At 41.4% G+C, this 7,693-nt stretch overlaps 1 long non-coding RNA gene across 1 annotated transcript in view; it reads right to left on the reverse strand.

Annotated features, from left to right (window-relative positions):
• Positions 1–278: 278 nt before the first annotated feature.
• Positions 279–7,693, reverse strand: part of LOC134573326 (uncharacterized) — a 9,051-nt gene continuing 1,636 nt past the window's right edge. Inside the window, exons 2-3 of the long non-coding RNA XR_010085317.1 lie at positions 1,977–2,062; positions 279–1,320 (exon numbers count right to left, since the gene is read on the reverse strand). This is a non-coding gene — a long non-coding RNA (uncharacterized LOC134573326). The remainder of the gene's footprint in view (positions 1,321–1,976; positions 2,063–7,693) is intronic.

Raw genomic sequence — 7,693 nt, forward strand, 5'->3', positions numbered from 1 at the left:
GTTGGTGCGCATTCACCACCTTTTACTGAGCAGAGATATTTTAGAACCAGAATGAAAATGATCACAGCTGCTGATCCAGAAACTTGGATGGACATTACTCCATGGATTATTGAACGAAAATTATTCCCAATATTAATCTCTTTTGCATGCTAGATTGTTTAAAAAATATATAAATGGTATAATATACAACAGAATCAATGATTTATTGCCACACAATGTAATCATTTATTTTAGATAATCTATACATATACAGGAATTTAACTTTATTTCAAAGACGTCTTAATATATAATTCCATTATTTCAAATAAATACAAAATGTTATTGATTTAATGCCCCAAAACAGCAACATTTTTGAGAAAAGAAAGTTTATTAGAAAAACAAAAGCAGAGAAAAAAAAAGTATGTTATTATTATTTTTAATTAAATAAAAAGACAATTAATCTCACTTTTATCCCAGCTCTGTCATAGTCTACTCATTTAAGCCCGATGCAACTCTAATTACATTATCAGTTCTGATGACTTTTGACCAATCAAATGCTTCTCAAAGAGAAGCACTCAGGGCACTTGTGACAAGCCATACTCTGCCAATCCAATACTTTTTTTTAACAGGAGCACTGAATCCAATGCCACATGTAAGCATGTGAACTGCAAAAACTGCAGAATTGACACCATTTTCATTCAGAGCCCCATCTAAAAACACAATAATCACATCTGTAAGATAACGTGATTGTGGTGCCTAGTCTTCTGTCCCTTTAACATACTGGAAGCATAATTCAAATCATGATATGTGGGACATAGGAATGCTACAGGGCTTTTCACTAAACTCTGAGTTGTAGAGAATCAAATTCAATTCAAAGTATGATCCCAACCTTGATTTTTCAACTCTCATTTAACTAACAAAATTTCAGAATCTAGTGATTAGCCCTGTTGGCATGCATTAAATCCACTTCAAGAAAAATAATGCATTGTTTAATATTGATGAGAGCTTGATGAATCAGGTTATTGGAATATGATAAGATTTGTTTGTGTTGATATATGTAATTAAAAAAGCAAGGTGAGAGGCTTAGTGATTCACATCAACTACATCCTCTGTGCTACTGATGGCATCAATTAGAGTGTGACATATAGAACGACCGAGGACAAGAAATCAATGTAAACAAACAATTCAATGTAAACACACAATTCAAGATCTTCGCATGAGACAGGTGCCAGGATGCAATGCAAGTCCAGGAGACGTTCTTTATTTCCAAAATGCCAGTCTGTCAAAGACAGAGGACATCCCCCCTTGGGCATCCATTCCATTACCTCTGCAACACACAGGCTGAAACACAAAAATAACAGACAATGAAATGATTTGACAACTGTATCTATAGGTACAATGTAACTAAACATCCGTCGTTATTCTGAAAAGGACATTATCACAATCTCACGTTTTTAACATTGTTTTCATACACGTATAGGCATACAATCCCACCACTCAAGAGCATTCAGACTAACCCCATGACAAAATGTATTTTAACCTCTTCACTACTGAGCCCTTTCATTTATAAAATAGAATGATGTTCAGGAAACCCAAGACGATAAGACGATATCCATTTACATTACTTTAATCTGTCGTTTATTTGTTCTTTCTTTACCAATTTTGCGGAGGATATTTGGTATCTCTTATCTCATAATATCTCAGGCTGATAATGCAGTAGCGTGCCCAGAGTGCTGTAAATTGGGATTCAAGAGTTACATTTTCCCCGTTTAGATAATTGTCCTCTGATTATGAATGTGATGAGTGCGGGTATCTAAATGCTTCCTAATTAGGTGACTTTCTTCCATTGTGTAAAAACCGAGTAAAGTAGAAAATAGAAGCCAGTCCTCCTGCTTTATATTCATTTTGTATTTAATCTGTCTTACTATTTCCAAATCTTTAACAGAAAACATCCTATCTCTAACTACCTGTCTTTAATCCGTCTTCATTACACTTACCGCGCAGCACATGCATATCAAGACGGCGGCAAAGAACAGCGACATCAGAACCAGCAGAGCAATACCCCACCCAGGGACCGGCAGACCTGCAGACAAACAAAATAGTTTAATGAAAGGCCAAACTCTTTATTAAACTGTGTAAATGATTTGTGCACATAGTTAATATTGTAAATATGCAAGTTATAGCTATTTTTCCTCTCTCACGTTCCTTTCACTCGGAGTCACCGACTCAAACTGCAAAGAAGAAACAGACTCCTTGCTCCGTTCGTCTTGTACTTCTGCGTCAAACTATAGACTCCTCCCTCTATTATATCTGTACCACTGCGTCAAACTATAGACTCCTCCCTCTATTATATCTGTACCACTGCGCCAAACTATAGACTCCTCCCTCTATTTTATCTGTACCACTGCGCCAAACTATAGACTGCTCCCTCCATTATATCTGTGTCACTGTTTCAAACTATAGACTCCTCCCTCTATTCTATCTGTGCCACTGTGTCAAACTATAGACTCCTCCCTCTATTCTATCTGTGCCACTGCGCCAAACTATAGACTGCTCCCTCCATTATATCTGTACCACTGCGCCAAACTATAGACTCCTCCCTCTATTCTATCTGTACCACTGCATCAAACTATAGACTCCTCCCTCTATTCTATCTGTGCCACTGTTTCAAACTATAGACTGCTCCCTCTATTCTATCTGTGCCACTGTGTCAAACTATAGACTCCTCCCTCTATTCTATCTGTGCCACTGCGCCAAACTATAGACTCCTCCCTCTATTCTATCTGTACTACTGCGCCAAACTATAGACTCCTCCCTCTATTCTATCTGTACCACTGCACCAAACTATAGACTCCTCCCTCTATTCTATCTGTACCACTGCGCCAAACTATAGACTGCTCCCTCCATTATATCTGTGCCACTGTTTCAAACTATAGACTCCTCCCTCTATTCTATCTGTGCCACTGTGTCAAACTATAGACTCCTCCCTCTATTCTATCTGTGCCACTGCGCCAAACTATAGACTGCTCCCTCCATTATATCTGTACCACTGTGCCAAACTATAGACTCCTCCCTCTATTCTATCTGTGCCACTGTTTCAAACTATAGACTGCTCCCTCTATTCTATCTGTGCCACTGCGCCAAACTATAGACTGCTCCCTCCATTATATCTGTACCACTGCGCCAAACTATAGACTCCTCCCTCTATTCTATCTGTGCCACTGCGCCAAACTATAGACTGCTCCCTCCATTATATCTGTACCACTGTGCCAAACTATAGACTCCTCCCTCTATTCTATCTGTGCCACTGTTTCAAACTATAGACTGCTCCCTCTATTCTATCTGTGCCACTGCGCCAAACTATAGACTGCTCCCTCCATTATATCTGTACCACTGCGCCAAACTATAGACTCCTCCCTCTATTCTATCTGTGCCACTGTTTCAAACTATAGACTGCTCCCTCTATTCTATCTGTGCCACTGCGCCAAACTATAGACTGCTCCCTCCATTATATCTGTACCACTGCGCCAAACTATAGACTCCTCCCTCTATTCTATCTGTACCACTGTGCCAAACTATAGACTCCTCCCTCTATTCTATCTGTACCACTGCGCCAAACTATAGACTCCTCCCTCTATTCTATCTGTACCACTGCATCAAACTATAGACTCCTCCCTCTATTCTATCTGTGCCACTGTTTCAAACTATAGACTGCTCCCTCTATTCTATCTGTGCCACTGTGTCAAACTATAGACTCCTCCCTCTATTCTATCTGTGCCACTGCGCCAAACTATAGACTCCTCCCTCTATTCTATCTGTACCACTGCGCCAAACTATAGACTCCTCCCACTATTCTATCTGTACCACTGCGCCAAACTATAGACTCCTCCCTCTATTCTATCTGTACCACTGTGTCAAACTATAGACTCCTCCCTCTATTATATCTGTACCACTGCATCAAACTATAGACTCCTCCCTCTATTCTATCTGTACCACTGCATCAAACTATAGACTCCTCCCTCTATTCTATCTGTGCCACTGTGTCAAACTATAGACTCCTCCCTCTATTATATCTGTACCACTGCGCCAAACGATAGACTCCTCCCTCTATTCTATCTGTACCACTGCACCAAACTATAGACTCCTCCCTCTATTCTATCTGTACCACTGTGTCAAACTATAGACTCCTCCCTCTATTATATCTGTACCACTGCACCAAACTATAGACTCCTCCCTCTATTCTATCTGTACCACTGCGCCAAACTATAGACCCCTCCCTCTATTCTATCTGTACCACTGCATCAAACTATAGACCCCTCCCTCTATTCTATCTGTGCCACTGTGTCAAACTATAGACTCCTCCCTCTATTATATCTGTACCCCTGCGCCAAACGATAGACTCCTCCCTCTATTCTATCTGTACCACTGCACCAAACTATAGACTCCTCCCTCTATTCTATCTGTACCACTGTGTCAAACTATAGACTCCTCCCTCTATTATATCTGTACCACTGCACCAAACTATAGACTCCTCCCTCTATTCTATCTGTACCACTGCGCCAAACTATAGACTCCTCCCTCTATTCTATCTGTACCACTGTGTCAAACTATAGACTCCTCCCTCTATTCTATCTGTACCACTGCATCAAACTATAGACTCCTCCCTCTATTATATCTGTGCCACTGTGTCAAACTATAGACTCCTCCCTCTATTCTATCTGTGCCACTGCGCCAAACTATAGACTCCTCCCTCTATTCTATCTGTGCCACTGTGTCAAACTATAGACTCCTCCCTCTATTCTATCTGTACCACTGCGCCAAACTATAGACTCCTCCCTCTATTCTATCTGTGCCACTGTGTCAAACTATAGACTCCTCCCTCTATTCTATCTGTACCACTGCGCCAAACTATAGACTCCTCCCTCTATTCTATCTGTGCCACTGCATCAAACTATAGACTCCTCCCTCTATTCTATCTGTGCCACTGTGTCAAACTATAGACTCCTCCCTCTATTCTATCTGTGCCACTGCATCAAACTATAGACTCCTCCCTCTATTATATCTGTACCACTGCGCCAAACTATAGACTCCTCCCTCTATTCTATCTGCGCCACTGTGTCAAACTATAGACTCCTCCCTCTATTCTATCTGTACCACTGTGTCAAACTATAGACTCCATCCTCTATTCTATCTGTACCACTGCATCAAACTATAGACTCCTCCCTCTATTATATCTGTACCACTGCGCCAAACTATAGACTCCTCCCTCTATTCTATCTGTGCCACTGTGTCAAACTATAGACTCCTCCCTCTATTCTATCTGTACCACTGTGTCAAACTATAGACTCCATCCTCTATTCTATCTGTACCACTGCATCAAACTATAGACTCCTCCCTCTATTATATCTGTACCACTGTGTCAAACTATAGACCCCTCCCTCTATTCTATCTGTACCACTGCGCCAAACTATAGACTCCTCCCTCTATTCTATCTGTACCACTGTGTCAAACTATAGACTGCTCCCTCTATTCTATCTGTACCACTGTGTCAAACTATAGACTCCTCCCTCTATTCTATCTGTACCACTGCGCCAAACTATAGACTCCTCCCTCTATTCTATCTGTGCCACTGTGTCAAACTATAGACTCCTCCCTCTATTCTATCTGTACCACTGCGCCAAACTATAGACTCCTCCCTCTATTCTATCTGTACCACTGTGTCAAACTATAGACTCCATCCTCTATTCTATCTGTACCACTGTGTCAAACTATAGACTCCATCCTCTATTCTATCTGTGCCACTGTGTCAAACTATAGACTCCTCCCTCTATTCTATCTGTGCCACTGCGCCAAACTAAAGACTCCTCCCTCTATTCTATCTGTGCCACTGTGTCAAACTATAGACTCCTCCCTCTATTCTATCTGTACCACTGCGCCAAACTATAGACTCCTCCCTCTATTCTATCTGTACCACTGTGTCAAACTATAGACTCCATCCTCTATTCTATCTGTACCACTGTGTCAAACTATAGACTCCATCCTCTATTCTATATGTGCCACTGTGTCAAACTATAGACTCCTCCCTCTATTCTATCTGTACCACTGCGCCAAACTATAGACTCCTCCCTCTATTCTATCTGTACCACTGTGTCAAACTATAGACTGCTCCCTCTATTCTATCTGTACCACTGTGTCAAACTATAGACTCCTCCCTCTATTATATCTGTACCACTGTGTCAAACTATAGACTCCTCCCTCTATTCTATCTGTGCCACTGTGTCAAACTATAGACTCCTCCCTCTATTCTATCTGTACCACTGTGTCAAACTATAGACTCCATCCTCTATTCTATCTGTACCACTGCATCAAACTATAGACTCCTCCCTCTATTATATCTGTACCACTGTGTCAAACTATAGACTCCTCCCTCTATTCTATCTGTACCACTGTGTCAAACTATAGACTCCTCCCTCTATTATATCTGTACCACTGCGCCAAACTATAGACTCCATCCTCTATTCTATCTGTACCACTGCATCAAACTATAGACTCCTCCCTCTATTGTATCTGTACCACTGTGTCAAACTATAGACTCCTCCCTCTATTCTATCTGTACCACTGTGTCAAACTATAGACTGCTCCCTCTATTCTATCTGTACCACTGTGTCAAACTATAGACTCCTCCCTCTATTCTATCTGTACCACTGCGCCAAACTATAGACTCCTCCCTCTATTCTATCTGTGCCACTGTGTCAAACTATAGACTCCTCCCTCTATTCTATCTGTACCACTGCGCCAAACTATAGACTCCTCCCTCTATTCTATCTGGGCCACTGTGTCAAACTATAGACTCCCCCCTCTATTCTATCTGTACCACTGCGCCAAACTATAGACTCCTCCCTCTATTCTATCTGTACCACTGCGCCAAACTATAGACTCCTCCCTCTATTCTATCTGTACCACTGTGTCAAACTATAGACTGCTCCCTCTATTCTATCTGTACCACTGTGTCAAACTATAGACTCCTCCCTCTATTCTATCTGTACCACTGTGTCAAACTATAGACTCCTCCCTCTATTCTATCTGGGCCACTGTGTCAAACTATAGACTCCTCCCTCTATTCTATCTGTGCCACTGCGCCAAACTATAGACTCCTCCCTCTATTCTATCTGTGCCACTGCGCCAAACTAAAGACTCCTCCCTCTATTCTATCTGTGCCACTGTGTCAAACTATAGACTCCTCCCTCTATTCTATCTGTACCACTGCGCCAAACTATAGACTCCTCCCTCTATTCTATCTGTACCACTGTGTCAAACTATAGACTCCATCCTCTATTCTATCTGTACCACTGTGTCAAACTATAGACTCCATCCTCTATTCTATATGTGCCACTGTGTCAAACTATAGACTCCTCCCTCTATTCTATCTGTACCACTGCGCCAAACTATAGACTCCTCCCTCTATTCTATCTGTACCACTGTGTCAAACTATAGACTGCTCCCTCTATTCTATCTGTACCACTGTGTCAAACTATAGACTCCTCCCTCTATTATATCTGTACCACTGTGTCAAACTATAGACTCCTCCCTCTATTCTATCTGTGCCACTGTGTCAAACTATAGACTCCTCCCTCTATTCTATCTGTACCACTGTGTCAAACTATAGACTCCATCCTCTATTCTATCTGTACCACTGCATCAAACTATAGACTCC

Source organism: Pelobates fuscus, chromosome 9 (assembly GCF_036172605.1).
Source record: "Pelobates fuscus isolate aPelFus1 chromosome 9, aPelFus1.pri, whole genome shotgun sequence".
Classification (NCBI taxonomy): domain Eukaryota; kingdom Metazoa; phylum Chordata; class Amphibia; order Anura; family Pelobatidae; genus Pelobates; species Pelobates fuscus.